This window comes from Dipodomys spectabilis, unplaced genomic scaffold (genome assembly GCF_019054845.1).
Source record: "Dipodomys spectabilis isolate Male_0828 unplaced genomic scaffold, ASM1905484v1 ptg000125l, whole genome shotgun sequence".
Classification (NCBI taxonomy): Eukaryota; Metazoa; Chordata; class Mammalia; order Rodentia; family Heteromyidae; genus Dipodomys; species Dipodomys spectabilis.
The window spans coordinates 22,549,544-22,566,222 of NW_024870802.1; positions in this window are offsets into that span (position 1 = coordinate 22,549,544).

The window sequence follows — 16,679 nt, forward strand, 5'->3', positions numbered from 1 at the left end:
AAGGCCCTACTTTGCCCCCATGGTTCCTCTCAGAGAAAGAACAAGTCATTTGCATCTGGTGCCATTCTAGGCTCCTGGAACTCCTGGCTAGTCTACCAAGGACTGTGCTGACAGGCTGGCTGATCATCACCAAGGAGACTACCATGGAGCATATGCCAGGGATATAAGGCTTGCTCCAGGGGAACCAGGGGAAGCAGACACAGAGATCCCAACAAGCAGCTTTCACTCTTTCACCTCCTTGCAGCCTGCCCAATCCCCACCCACCCCAACCCTATGCAACCTCTTCTCAGTAACTTTCCAGAATATGCATTGTCAGTATCAGGACTTGGAACATCAAAACTATTCAATCTCACTTCCCATCTGTTCCATATAACTGGGTCTTGTGGTGTGTGTGTGTGTGTGAGAGAGAGAGAGACAGACAGACAGACAGACAGACAGACAGATGGAAAGACAGAGAGAGACAGAGAGAGAGATTGCTTTAGGGCTTGAACTCAGGGCCTGGATGCTGTCCCTTAGCTTTTTTGCTCAAGGCTGGTGCTCTACCACTCGAGTCACAGCTCTACTTGTAGCTTTTGGTGATTAATTGGAGATGAGTCTCACAGACTTTCCTGCTTGCAAACCTTGATTCTCAGATTTCAGCATCTTAAGTAGCTAGGATCACAGGCATGAGCCAACAGCACCCAGCTTGATTTCTTAATAAGATTGTCAGGTCCTTATTTAGGAAAAGGAAGAGGCCCCACGGAAACAGAAGGAAAAAGTGAAGCTAACAGGGGAGTAAATGTAATTAAAGTATGTTATATATGTTTATGAAAATGTCATAATGAAACCCATTAAAGTGTACAAAACAGCTGGGCATCAGTGGCTCACAGCTACTTGAGACTGGTTCAAAGCCAGCCTAGGCAGGAAAAGTCTTCAGGATTCCATCCCAATTGACCATCAAAAAGCTGGATTGAAATGGCCAAACATTAGCTATGGGTGACAGCATGAGGCCCCAAGTTCAAGAAGTACAAAACAAAATGTCTTGGGGAGTGTAATGCCAGAAAGTCTTTCTTCGGCTCTCCACAATTCATCTGACCTTGTGACGGACACAATGAGAAATCCTTAGTGAGCTGAGTTAAATTGGTCACAACAAACATTCTGTCACAAACAATCCTCCATCATAATATTTCCCCTCTGATCCCAGGATGCAGAGCGGTCCTTCTGACAAAGGAAACCCCAACTGCATACTATTTTTATTGCACTCTAGGAGGTCCAGAACTGACATAAAATGACCCATTTACATTTCTTTATTCCACCCCTGCAAAGGAATCCGCCTTCTTCCCAAGCTCTTCTCCAAGCCCAGGATATCTCAGAGAATCTAATCACCACCTTCCAAATCTTCCCCGTCACTCCACCCCCTCAGCCAACTACACACACCACCTCAAGCACCAAGCCGCAAGTCAAATTTTCAAAGTTCAAGAACTAAAGTGAAGGAGCAGGTGACTCATCTTTCCTTGATTCAAAGTGCTCAGGGTTTTCTAGAGCAGCCTGACACCCCTGGGTAGGCCTCTTCCCCCAGGCGAGAGAAAATTAAAGGACTCCTACTTCACCAACTGTATGCCCAATGGACCACAATTACACTGTCCTGATCTGTGAACTTGGCCACATTAATCTCACTGCTCTGGGCGTAGGGTCTCTCCACTGCCAAGTGAAGGACTCGCAGCTCTTTCTTCAAGGGCCCCTCCACGTGCACATCCTCTGACTAGCTTCCTTCTCACTTCCTGGGAACCCTCCATGGTACTATCTGATTCAAAACCAATTCCAGCCCCTATAAACTCTTCTGTCTCCAACATGCCTTTCCCATTGCCAGGAAAAAAGGTGCAGAAGATGAGTAGGTGCTGGCGGCTTACATCTGCAAATCCTAGCTACTCAAGAGGCTCTGATTTGAGGATCAAGGTTCAAAGTCAGCTTGGTGGGAAGGTCCAAGAAACTATTATCTCCAATTTACTTCCAAAAATCTGGAAGTGGAACTGGGCTCAAGTGGTAGAATGCCAGTCTTGAGCAGGAAAGCCAAGGGACTGCTCCTACACTCTGAATTAGAGCCTTAAAGCAATCACACACACACACACACACACACACACACACACACATGGTGCAGGGATTATTTCTTTTCCTTAATTTCACCCTGAGAGAAGCTGATGTAAATAGCCAGTTCACTCAAAATGGAAAGTTCCCCATTCCCTAACAAAAGGGCAATAATCCTCAGGTACTCTCAGCTGATCTATGAAGGTAAAGCTTCTCAAACAACTTCAGTGGCTTGATTATAGCTATCATCCCCAGCCTATGCTATTTACAATCTCAGAAGAGGACTGGAAGCAGATCAGGAGCCTCCCTCTGCAAAGCCAAACCCAACTTTGGACTTCTCTTTTCAATGTTATACAGGATCCCATTGGACATTCTTTGCAAAGGAGGAGGGAATTCTGCTTATACCACAACTGCTTTCTTGATAAATAAAACTCTCTTTGGATCTGCTGAAAACCTATAAGTGTATGTATGTATATAAAATAGCTCATATATATATATATATATATATATATATATATACACAAAATAGCTCATATACATACACACACACACACACACACACACACACACACACACACACACACACACACACACAATAGCTCATAGCAAAATGTGGAAAGAGAGACAGGAAGAGCTAAATTATTCTCCATAGCTAAAAAGAAATGAGAATTCAGGAAGAAAAGAATGATAAGAGAGGACGACGGAGAGAAGCAGTAGCAAACTGGGTGAGAATGCAGCTCTATGTGTGATTCAGCAGCCAATGAAAAAGCTCAGGGATGGAAGACCAGAGCCTAGAAGCCTGTTTTCAACATGGAGTTGTGAACTGTTGAAATCTCCTCCCAACTCTACTATAAAATCTTTTACAAACTACCTTGAATGGGTGGTGTTTATGTGTTTGGGGTGATGGAACTCTGGAAAAAGGATTCATTTCAGGTATGGACCCAAATGGACTGGCACAACAAAATGAACAGAACTACTTTACAAAAAAAAAAATGAGGGAGGGACACTTCGTAGCTAGACTGATTATAAGAAAATGACTCCGAAAATACTTGGAGAAACTGCTGATTGTACTGAACTAGTCATTCTTCAAGCTCATCCTTTCTAAATGTGTGAAAATTAACCCCCCACATACATACCATGCACACTTATGTGTGTATTCACATGCACGTGTGTGACACATGCACACACTTGCACGCACGTGTGCGCTTGTGCATGCGCACACACACACGTACACACACACACACACACACACACTCTGCAGGAGAACATTTGACCAAACCTAGGCCCAGACATAGGGTATGGGCTGACAATGGGCTGGTGCCCCTAGAATCTAAGAGTCCCCCCCGCCCAAGGAACAGAGGAAACAGCAGTTTCAAAGTTACAGTTACAAAGGAGTATGAGGATGCCCCACAAGTGCACTTCATGGGGAGAGAGGCTAAGCAGAAGAGTTTAAGCTGATGAGGTTTTAGTTTCTCTTAATGGTCTAATACCTTTGTATAGGATATTTGGAAATACCTAAAAACTTGTAACACCTCCGTGAGGGAAATTGGCTTCCCTGGTAACTAACTCCATTGAAACTGCTAAAGAGTGTGGGAAAAACTAAGAAAGAAAAGCTAAGAAAGCTAAGAAAGAAAGCAAGGAGGGCTCAATGGTGGGAAAGAACCAAATTACTGGCAGAGTATCATTCCAGAGAAAAATGGATACTAGCTATGTTAGAGAACACTTCGATGAACTGCTAATTGGGAAGAAACAGCCCATGAGTACAGTCTAACCTCAGACTGCCCAGACCTTACAGCTTCTGCCTTTTCATGTTTTATGTTTTCAGTTTCACTCACTTTCCCACATGTGATTACTGAGCATTCAGTGAGAGTCAGCTGGAGATACAGACAAGACCTTGCTCTCTGGGACTTCACACAGACAACACAGGAAGGGAAGACATGAATGAATGAGATTAGATGACTGAAGATGAGAAGGAATGACTACAGTGGGATAATCTTACAACACATCTTGAGGTAGATATTCTTTTGCAGCAAGGGCAGAAGGCCTCTCTGCAGAAGGCTCATTTGAGCTGAATGCAAACAATGAGAAGGGGCCAGACTTGAGGAGGTTCTGGACACAGCTTCCTGAGCAGAGGGGAGGACATGCACAAGCCTAGGTAAATCAGAAAGGTCTGTAAGATAGAACTGGAGATGAGGTTGGGCAGAAAGAACAGAGAGGTTCGTCTTCCAGGACTGTGAAAGCCCACTAATAGGGCAGCCATCTGGAGTGCTGTCATGGTCGAAGTCATTTCCCTGAGCTGAGAGAGACCATCTCTTAGGAAAGAGCAATCTGAGGGAGCTCAGCACCCATGGAAGCTGCAGGACTTGTGCTTACAGTGAAGATCCACCAGAGGGCTCCATGAGGAGACTCCTGTCCTGCCTTTTTCCTCCCGTCTCTGACGCTTTTCCTGTTGGAAGGTAGAAGCACTTTTTCCCACTGAACAAAAGCTTCTTTACAAAACAGCCACTGTACTTTAAACACACACACACACACACACACACACACACACACACACACACACACACACGGAACCAGTAGCAACCAACACAATAGGACAGCCCTGATAAAAGTCAGTGCTGCCAGCCTAATGGCTGAAAGAGGCAAGGCCTGTTAACCAATGAGCTCCTCAAAGGTCCATCCTAAATCCCATGTGTTCAAAGCCCTGTGCTCAAATCCAACTGATTTGGTCACCTCCTTTCTAGATAGGCAATCCTAGGGTGGGGGGGGTGGGGGAGACAAAGAATGCCAGTAGCCTAGGCCAAGACCAAGTGCCAGCTATCCAAGCAGCAGATCTGCCCAGAAGCAATGACTTATAAGCACTTAAAACACTACAGGGGCCAGATGCTGATGACTCATGCCTGTAATGTTAGCTACTCAGGTGGCTGAGATCTGAGAATTGCAGTTCAAAGCCATCCTGGGCAGGAAAGCCCTTAAGACTCTTATCTCCAATTAACCACCGGAAACCCAGAAGTGGCTCTGTGGCTCCAAGTAGTAGAGCATTAGCCTTGAACAAAAGAGCACAGGGACAGCACATAAGCCCTGAGTTCAAGCCCCATGACCAAAAGAAAACGAAAACAAAAAAGCCACTGGGGGGGTAGTGTGCCTGTGGGTGCGGCTGGGAGAGGAGGAGGGGCAGAATAAAAGGTAAACACTGCTTGCCACACAAACTAAATAGATTATCTATTAAGTATGATTAAATAAAGGCAAGAATTGCTCCTGGTTCACGCACCTGCCATACATGTTTCATGGTGTGAAAGAAGGGACTTCCGCCTGCCTCTGGAAGTGGAGATAAGTGGAACTTACCAAGGAGCCCCATGGCCCAGGAACCTTTGTGAGCACCCAGAGAGAGTCCAAAGGGCCAAAGGTAACTGCTCTCTCAAACTCTTGCACTCTAATCTTGGTCATGGGAATTCTTGCCTGCTGGAATTCTTTTCCTTCTTTTCCATCTATTGGAATTAACCTCAGACCCTTGCCTGAACTCCACAGACCTTGGTACTGGTTGTAGTCGTAACTGGATCTGTGTCTCTCATCAGAGGAGCATCTTCCTGAGTCTAGGCCTGAGTGTCCTCTGCATCTGAGTCCCCTCCCACCTGCTGCCACATGTCTGCCGTAAAGCCTGGCACCTGGCCAGCCCTTCACAAATGCTCATTGAACTAAATTTTGTCGTGGAAACAGGAAACGCAACCATGAGACCCAGGGGACAGTCTGTACCGTGAGAGGAGCGTTGAGTGACACTGTCTCTGGAGATCACCTGCTTAGCACAGCACACAGCCTTCAGTAATGGCATTTGGGCATTTGAGATTGTTTTCCCCTCCTGTGGGACAGAATTTAAGCTTAGTCCCCTTTGCCCTCATATCCCTCCTCCCTCGCTACAGTTATGCCATGATCCCTACATGACTCAAACCACAAGAGGTCTGCACTGGGCAACTGTGCCTAGTGGCACAGAAGTAGAACCATTTCCTGAGGTGGAAAAGCCATGTATCCTCTTCAAAATGAAGGTAACCTATAACTCCCCAAACCAACCAAAATAGAGGAATTTTAATAAACTCCTCAGGGAGGTCGGGATTTTTATACCCTTGCTTAAGAGTCTTGAGGAAAAGGATTTTGAGGGTCTCAGAAGCCATTGGCAGGGAGTTAAAGTGGACTCCGTCCCAGGAGTCAAAAGGACAGATTCCAGAAAACTGTGCTGTGGGTCAGAATGAGCAACACTCCCTTCACCTTTGACCTTCAGGACTAACTGCTGGGCCTTTTCTGTGCTGAGCTTTATATGGGTGAGGCTATGGACACTTAACAAAGCTGGTGGCTCAAGGTGGCCAATTTCCTTCCTGTTTGCATCCCCTCAGAGTCATGCTGTGATTAGAACTTAGAATCTTCTACAGGTTGACCCATTGTAACAAGGAGTAGTTGGGGAGGTGGGAAAGAAGGGATGGTAAGGGAAAAACAAAGGAGGAGGCAAAATTCTCGAAAGGAAATGTACTCATTACCTTTCTCATGTAACTATAACCCCTCTGTAAAGTATTTTTACAATAAAAAATGTATTTAAAAAAAAGAACTTAGAACCTTCCTCTGGGAAAGAGTGAGGATGAGTAAGTGAATTTGGGAAGAGGATGACAATGTTGCCAAACGTATTTCTAAAACAAGACTGATATATGCAATATATTATGTATCTAATATAGGTGCACACACAAAAATTTGACAATATTATTTTCAGTGACCTGTTCTCTACATTTTCCTGACACTGATACACACACACACACACATACACACACACACACACACACACACACACACGCACGCGTGTGCACGCGCACGCACGGACACATGCACTCAAGCACGCACACACTTTTAGTCCATTTTGGCAATTCCCATTGGGAAAAACAAAAGTAAAGAAGAAACTTGAAAACAATATGATGATTTGTGTGTCTTCCTTGCCCAGAAAAGGCTCTTGGTTAACTGTTTTGGCAGTCCAAAGGTCTGCTGGGCCAGGCCATCATCTCTTCACCGTGATTTCTCTAACTGTCTAGAAGGATGAAGCATGACAGACTGCCCTCGGGGTAAAGCCCAGGGCCTGGTGCTGTGGAAGGACATTGGTCTTTCCCCTGCTTTCCTTGCTGTCAGCAGCTGGCACTGGGCAGTCTGGCAGTCCAAGAGCTTTTCATGATATCTGTAAGAATCACCCTGGCTCAATCTTCTTCCTAGGGCATTGTTCCTTTCAGTTATCACCCCTGGAAAGGGATCACAATGCCTGAATATTCTACAATGGTGGTTATTTTTGCCATGGCTAGACTGTTGAATCAAGATTATCTTTTAAAAAAAATGTTTCTTCTGGCTAAAACAATTCAGTGGAGGAAAGAAGAGTCTGTTCAACAACAGTGCTGAGATAATTGTATATCTATGAGTGGAAGAATGAATCTGGACACTATAGTCTGTGGCATGATGGTCAGGTGTGCAGAGATCCAGTGCCTACTACGTAAGCATTCTAGGAGCCCCATTAGGGCCTGCCCCTCTCTGTAATTGCCAGGTATCTCTAACCTTGTTTAGGACAAATGAGCTAAACAGATTGTGTGTAGATGTTTTTGTTGAGGCGACAGAGGAGGGTTCAACTCAGTGCCTATCACTTGGAGAGAGTGCTCTACCACTGAGGCAACACCTCTGGTCTTTTTGCTGTCATTATTTTTTTTGGTTGGTTGTGGGACTTGAACTCTGGACCTGAGCATCATCCCTCAGCTCTTCAGCTCAAGGAGAGCACTCTACCACTTGAGCCACAGCTCCACTTCCAATTTTCTGGTGGTTAATTGGAAATAAGAGTCTCATGGATGTTCCTGCCTAGGCTGGCTTTGAATCATGATCCTCAGATCTCAGCCTCCTGAGTAGCTAGGATTACAGGTGTGAGCCATTGGTGCCTGTCCTGCTGTGGTTATTTTTCAGGTAAGGTCTTACACTTTTTTGCCTGCACTAACCTCCAACTGTAAGCCTCCTATGTATACTTCTGAAATATCTGGGTTTATAAATATAAGCCACCAGACTCTCTGAGACTTCTTTTTTTTTTAATTTAATTTTATTTTATTTGTGAGCATACTGTACAGAGGGGTTACAATTACATGGGCAGGATAATGCGTACATTTCTTACCAAGCATTGCAGCCTCCTCCTTTGGTTTACCCTTCACCTCCCTTCCTAGCCTCCCCCCTCCCCCCCCAATCCCAATCCTTCTCCTTATCCCCCTGCCCGGCGTCCCCCCCCCCCCCCCCCCCGCACCAACGTTGTAAAGCTCGTTTTGGACATGACAACTTGTACTTCTCATTGTTGCAACAGGTCCACCTGTATCCTTAAACAACTGGTTTTTCCCCGCTCTGGGACTTCTTAATACACCTAGGATTCTGCTTGTAACCCTTATAGTTCACAGCTACCCAGCCAAACCACAGACCTTAGGTTAAAATTCCCATGCTGTTCCTTCCTTCCCACAGAGCTCAACAATTCAGGGCTTCAAGTAATACTTCTCAATGTGGATGACTCCCCATGGCGGGAGTGTCCCTCTCCTCTCCCTTGATCTCCACTTCACTCTGGTAGACACATCTCTAGTCTCCAAACTCAATAGGCTCAACTTGTTGTCTCCTCTCCCCCAACCCCTCCCAACTCAACCCAACTTCTCCTTTTCTTTTTTTTTTTTTTATTGTGAAAATACTGTACAGAGGGGTTACAATTACATGGGCAAGATAATGAGTACATTTCTTATCAGGCATTGTAGCCTCCTCCTTTGTTTCCCCTTCCCATCCCATCCTCCCCCCCACCAAAGTTGTAAAGTTTGTTTTCGACATACGATTTGTACGTCTCATTGTTGCAATGGATCCACCTGTATCCCTATTTAAACGATTTGTTTTTTCCCTTCCCCTCCACAAATTATAACAACATCAAATATAGTGAAAGCAGGGGTTATACCGTGGGAGAGGGACAAACAAAGCAACAAAGAAATAATCTTATAAATGTGTTAGAAACAATCGCATGAAAGAAAAAAAACATTTGAATACATATCTTAGGGTTCATTTCCCTAACATCAACTTATCTGAACTTTTCTGCTTGACTCAGACATATACTAGTTATTGCAAATAAGGGAAACCATGGGACCTATGTTTCTTTGGGCCTGGCTTACTTCACTTAATATAATTTTTTCCAAGTCTTTCCATTTCCCAACTTCCCCTTTTCTGACACAGCCCTGTTCATCCCATTACCCAGGCTCAAATCTCAATGTGATCTTCACTTCTTCTTCTCACCACCCCTCCCCCAACATCTAATCAGGTTTATGTAATTGTTCCTCTATCCTGACCACTTGTCATTGCTTTATTGGATCCAAGCTCTCATTCTGAGGCCGGGGCTACTGCGATAGAGTCTCTTGTCCTTGCTTAATTTTTGTCTTTGGGTTTTTTGTTTGTTGGTTGGTTGGTTTTTTTTAGAGCTACAGATTTACCCGATGGAAGAGCAGTTTTGAGCATTACACTCTCTGGCTTGAGTAATCTCACTGACCTGTCTTGAGATTCCTCTTATATCCGACCAATTGATGAACAATCCAAGGCCTTCTAGTCTTTGATCCCAATCAACCCTCTGGCTTTCTCTCCCACCTTTCCCCAGAGACTCCGTTCCGGCCAAGTGTCCCCACTAACATTCTCATCACTTCCTGCCTCTTTCCTGAACTACTATGCCACCCTGGTAAGCAAGCTAAGCCAGATCAGCTGTCAAGCACTACCCAGTGGTGACTTCTACGGGGCCATCTCTGATCACCCAGTGATCAACCACCTAATCATCTCTTGCAGAAAGTTACTGATTTTATGTGACACTTGCTAATATTGTGCATTTGCCATTCCTCTGAATGCAGAGCACAGTGTTCTGAACAAAATTCTTCCTTAAGGATATGGGTCATATTTAGCAGTGAATCACTTTGGGGAACTTTTTTCTTATATCCCACTTGGGACCCCAAACTCAATATTTTGAAAAGTTTCCACTAATGATTCTGATGCACTTCACTGATTAAGAACTACTTAATAACAGATGAAGCTAAATTACACTAAGCATTTGCTATGTGCCAGGCACTAGAAGTGAATCTCATGTGATTCTCAAGACCCTTTGAGATGGCTGGCTTTATCTTCTCATTCTTTGGATGAGAAAACTTAAGCTTAAAGAGATTGAGTTATTAGCTATGGAAGGTCACTTAAAAATAAACAAATTAGATTAAATTAAGGTCCTAGAAGGTCATTTGCAAGCTACTTGAGAAACAAGAGTGATTTTTCCATGAAAATGTATGTCCAGATTTAGCAATGTGGGGGCCGATTTCTCCTCTCCATAGCTTTGCAGCCTTGACTAAATTATTTGCCTTTTCTGAACTTTTTTAAAGTAATAGTGAGGAATAAATGTGCTAACACAAGAAAACTGCAGAGTAGGCATAATACCAAATGCTCAATGGATTAGGTATAATACTATTATTATTTTATTCAAAGAATGCATCGACCAAAGTATTTGTTCTTAGTTCTAGTCACAGTGGTGGACTGAGCGTCATAATAGTTCAAGTAAGTCATGTGTCAGACTGACTCAGTTTCAAATCAGATCAAAATTAATAAATAGCAACCAAGCGACTTGTAGATGCCAGAGATTAGACTGAAGAGGTAAAGAGATCTCCTAGCTCTCAAACTTCTCTTTAATATTAACCAAAAATGCTGCAGTTCTGCTTTCTTTCCTTTGAAATGCAGTTGGGGTGGGGAAAGGAAATGATTATTAAACTATTGTAATATTGTGTTATTTTGCAGCAGGAATACAAACATATAAACCATCTCAGCTACTGAGCCCGCACTGGCCTGCAGGTGCTATTTTAATTCAACCCTTAACTTTGTATAGCGTCTTTGAACTTCTAATACTTTCACTTGATCCTGAGAGATGGGACTCATAGCTGTTGGGGTACAAATGTAGAAACTGAGCCTCAGAGTCTTACCCAAAGTTACTTAGCCAATGAGCTGCTTTGAAGCAAAACTTCTGGAGAACAGCTATTCAAAATGAATAGACAGTGTGGGAAAAAGACACTATGGCCTTCACCTCTTCTTTATGTTTTTTTTGTTTTGGGTTTTGTTTTGTTTTGTTTTGTTTTTTGGCCTGTTCTAGGGCTTGAACTCAGGCCTGGGCACTGTCCTTGAGCATCTCTGTGCTCAAGACTATTGTTCTACCACTTGAGCCACAGCACCATTTCTGGCCTTTTCTGTTTATGTGGTACTGAGGAATCGAACCCAGGGTTTCATGCATGCTAAGCACATACTCTACCACTAAGCTACATTCCCAGCCCCTCACCTCTCCTTTCTACTTCTTGCTTGGGGTCAACACATTATAACTAGAGCCAACAATCATATGGTGACTTTGAACTTGGAAACAATACACAAAACAGGAATACAATAGCCTACCACAGCGCCTTCTTGTAACATTAGCCCAGCCCTAGACAGCCTAGCTCCAGCTTTTTATATGAAAAAGATAAAGATAGTAAAGTGTAAAGATAGCATAGCTGGTCTTTGTTTCTGGCCCTATACCAGCACTTCAGAGCTGCTATCCAGGATCATTTATACTTGCATCAAACTTTTAACAGTCACTAATAGGATACTACATCTTTCTAATTGGGCCTAGAAGTCACTCTCTCCTTTCCTAAGAGGGACTCATACTATTCTTTCCTGGGTAAGCCACTAAAATGACAACTATAAAAAGCACAGAAGCACATTTTGATTGAAATGCAAAAATAACTGTATATTAAACTCTAAAATGTAATATCTGAAAATAAAAATGTAATCTTGCAGAATCATGGTTGATTTTTTTATTCTTCTTTCAACATTATCTTTAATATTACTTTCCCAACATTCAAATTAAAGCACCAAAGAATTGTTTAAATGGTGAGTGTTCCAATTCATCTCTTTTGCTATTTAGTTGCTATTAAACATACTCATTTGGAGCCAGGTATAATCTTGGCTATCAGAAGGCTGCAATCTAAGGATAGCAGTTCAAAGCCAGCCTGGACGGGAAAGTCCATTAGATACTTATCTCCAATAAAGTAGAGCTGTGGTTCAAGTGGTAGAGCCCTAGCCTTGAGCAAAAGAAGCTGAGGGACAGCACCCAGGCCCTGAGTGCAAGCCCCAGGACCAGCAGGGGAAAAACAACAACAAAAAATACCAGGAAATACAAAATACAAAGTGACTGAGTATTTGAGATCATCTCCAGATGATGTTTAGCATGTGAGCAGTAGAATTCATGAAATAAAACTCAGGAAGCAAAGGCTTCTCCTTGAATTTGGTCAATTATCTGAAGGGGCTGGATTGTGAGGGGTAAGATGGCCAAAACAGTACAACCAGGAGGTCTGGCCACACCACAGAAGAGGCCCAACCAAACCCCAGTCCTCCTGTTTCTTCAATCAATACTACAAGGGAAATGGCATTGTTCTTAATGTCATCCTTTGATCTCTATTTTCTTTTTCTTTCTTCTGTTGTTGATGTTGTTGCTGCTACTGTTGCTATTGCTTGTGATAGGGTCTCTCTATGTAGCCCAAGTTGGTTTTGAACTCATCATCTTCCTGCCTCATCTTTCCTGTGCTTGGATTACAAGTTTGGTCCACTGTGCCTGGCTAATCCCAATTGTCAATTAACTTTCAGTTCAGTAGAGACAATTCAGGGTATGTCAGACTCACTCTCTCGGTGTTTCCAATTTCCTAAAAGAACAGTATACTCGACATTCACTTCCTTTCTGGATTCAGAATTTGGGCCGTGTGGTTTCCCATCGGATTCTTCTGAGCCTTATTCTGTATGAAGCTGAAGGTAAGTGCTAGTCAGGGAGAAATCCATTTCATTTGCAGACACATGGGCCCTCTGGACGCATTTGAGTAGGAGAAGGAAATGAGGAACAGAGGGAGGACAGTGGACGCTTGTCGGGCCATGCACTGAACTCTTCCTAGGCTTTTGTTGCATTCTCAGCTACCTCCCTTACATGGTGACATCACTTTCTCTGCAGGGCCATGAATGAGTGGAGGCTGGCTTGTAGAGTGAACTAGCCAGTCAAGGCCTCGCTGCCAGGAAGTTCTTTCCAACGCAGGCAGGTCCAGATCTGCTTCACTCTAAGGTCCACCAACAATGGATTCAAGAGCACACTAAGCACACTGAACCCTTTCAGGTTGCTTTCTAGTTTAGGTAATTAACTTTCTTTATATGAAGAAACACCCTGTCCTGGGAAGTGAGGGAGAAGCTCTACAGGACAATATGACACAGGGTTCACAGACAATTGCTGATGTATGAGTGACATTTGGGTTAGATACAGGTCCTACTACAGTGTGATCTTTGAAAGGTTTCAATATATCTGTGCCTTGGGTCCCTTGTCTGTACATGGAAATGAAAATATTACCTCATATGGGGTTGTTGTGAGGATGGAAGGAGAAGGTGGCTAGGACATACTTCCAGCAGAGCCTTCTGCTGCCAGAGGAAGGCAGAAAAGCAACAGGGGAAGGAGTAAATCTTGAAGTCAGGAATGTTGAAGAATATCACAATTTTGACACTATGGTATTTGCAATGTCCAGTAGGAAATTAAGTCAAAACCCTGCATTACAGAATGGAGCTCACTTTAACTTAGGTTTCCTGGTAATCTACTTGTGTATTGTCCCCCTACCTATCTAAGACTTAAAACATCCTCAGGGCACCTGCTCCGGAGTAACTTCCCCACTCACCTGAATCTGAGAGCTACTTGGGGGAACTTGAGTTCCCTGAGTCCCACTGCATCTTTTGCTCAATGTTTCTCAAGAGGATGGTGCATTTTTCCATTCGTAATTTGCATGTTGGTCTCACAATTACATTTTAAAGTTAATGAGTAATATTTAGCCATTTTTCACATCTTACTTCCTCTCAGTGTTATGGGATATGGATAAGATAACCTGTTTGATGCCAATTTTGCTTTTTACCAGAGAAAACCATGCATAAAATGAACAATCGCTACAGGCTTTGAAATGTAAGCCAATTACATTTTGCTAGAAACAGCATACTTAACTCCTAGCACTAAAAAAAAAAAAAATCACAATACTAAACAACACACTGAACAGCAAGCCATATTACAATCAAAAACTGAAGGACTACATAAGTCATTCCACCCATGGGTTATGTATTTTTTTACAAGTTTGGATTTATGAAATATAAAAACCGAAAGATGAGCTAAAGTTACATGTGACATAGGCACAGTCAGGTGACTGTCCTATGACAATGTGATGTCTACGTTACCTAGGACCAGATCCTTGGAAGAAAACACCAGCTATTACCTAGGAAAGGTGGACCAGACCCTTCTAAAACAAATTTCACTGAACATTTAGGGGGAAAAAACCTCTTCATCACTGACTGAGGCTGCCAATTTCATTTTGCCAGAAAGCAAAATAAAAGCTGGACATAGTGGTGCATACATTAATCCTGGTACTCAAGGATTTGAAGCAGGAAGGTCCAGGATTCAAGGCCAGCCTGAGCTACCTGTAAAGGCACTGTAACAAATCACCTATTATTTGACTTCATTAAATAAAATTTCCAGAATAGGACTTGGAGGCATGACTCAGTTGATAGAGTGCTAGCCAATGAGTAAAAACATCAGGTACCAAGTTCAAGTGCTGATCCCAGACCAAAAAACAAAAAGTGTCCAGAATAGTCACTTTCATAGAAACAGAGGGCATAGTTGTGTTGTCAAACAAAAGGGTCAGAATCAATGAAGATTTTTGTTCTGGAGATCATAGCAATGTTCTAGAATGAGATAATGCTGGTAATTGCCCAAACTAAACTGTTGTAATAAATAAACTGCAAATCATACTTTAAAATGATGAATTTGTGTTTAGTGACTTATATCTCAGTGTAATACAGAAATTAAGTATAAAAGTCAGTTAAGAAGTAGGGGAATAAGGAACGACAAGTAGAATTTCATTTTATTGAATCAACCTTAAGGAAATTAGTTCACAATTATTCCTTCTCTGCTCAGGAAGTGCCTTATGCTGCCGGAGCATTTCAAATTTTTGTTAGTCACTTTATTCCCTTCAAACACCTGGTAAATAAATGACAAATGAATACATATGAAAGTCTACACTTGATTTCCAATAGGCAAGTTTTTTTAGATTTTTTTATTCTATTAATACTTATACAAAGGGGTTTCAGTTCCGTAAGTACAATGCACCTTGATCATCCTCCCCCATCTTTCCCCCTCCCATCCCTACCCTCAAGTTATGTATAGTATACATTGACTATATTTTCTCATTCTCCTTCCCTCCATCTTTGTACCACCCCCCCCCACACACACCATCTCCTTACCCCTGACAATGATAAAACATGTTTCAGCTTCCTGGTATTCATTTTGTTAAATGGTTTGTTCGTTGTTCACAGGAGTCATACCATTGGACAAGATTTGTTTAATGCATCCATGTTAGGAAATAGCTGGAAAATCTGCCTGATTTTCCTCCTCGTGTTATAAAGAATCGACAAATCCAGCATAATGGCCCAACTAGAAACTGAGTACACAGTGGGATCTTGAAAATAGTTCCAAAACACAAGAGTTTCACTCGTGAATAATTTGAGCCAGGAATTCCAAAAACTTTATAATACCTTCAGTTATATCCAGGAAAATCTTCAAATCTTTTTAAAGCTATCAAAAGTAAAATTAACTAGATATATCCTTAAAGGGCTAAGGTAAATCTACTCATGCAGCATACCTAGAAGGGGGAGCTGAATCTAATGGGTACCTGCTGGGATACAGTTCCCAGCACCCACTAATCTACATAAACAGAATCCTGAATTTATACAGGAAAAAATCAAGATCAGAGACACAAAGAGACCACCCTGCTGGTGAGGATCAGAGCTGAGGCCAGCACAGGCTTCTTGATTTCCAGTTCTGTGTCTTCTCTAATCAGTTTTTGCCAAATTCCTATACATTATGCTAATTTCCAACCATATGGGATATGCTGAGGAAAATGTGGAATTTTCATGTGGTTAAGGTGACCATACTGTTTCCTCCAGATCTACAAATCTTATAAATACTGTAAGTGAAGGTTTGGCCCATACTCCTCACCTTGGCCTGAATGCATGGAACTATTTGAGAAGTTACAGTTTTCCCCACAAATTGAGCTAACCCCTCAGAGGTGAGCAAAAGCCTCCTTAAGTACATAAGCTCAGTGAATGTCATTCATTCTTTGAGCTGATGAAGGGATGCAAGGGGGAGCAACTTTTGACTTTGGGCTTTGCCAAAAACAAGTCATACAATTTATAGCAGAGCTAAGGAAGGTATAATCTGAAAATTGGCTGTCTGTTTATTTTCCTAAGACATAAGCAAAGTGTTCTTGGGAGGTAACAGTATCTGGCAAAGGGTAAGTTCTTTTGGAAGCTGGGAGGAAAAAAAATATCACTAGGAGAAAAGACAGAAGCCACATGGACAGCAGTGATTGGATGTTACACCTCCAGCACCCATTCTGCCCTCTTTTAATAAACATACCTCTCTTCTCCTTCCAGAATCATCACTTCTCTCAGTCCAGAAAATTTGGCCAGATCTGAAATCTACTACC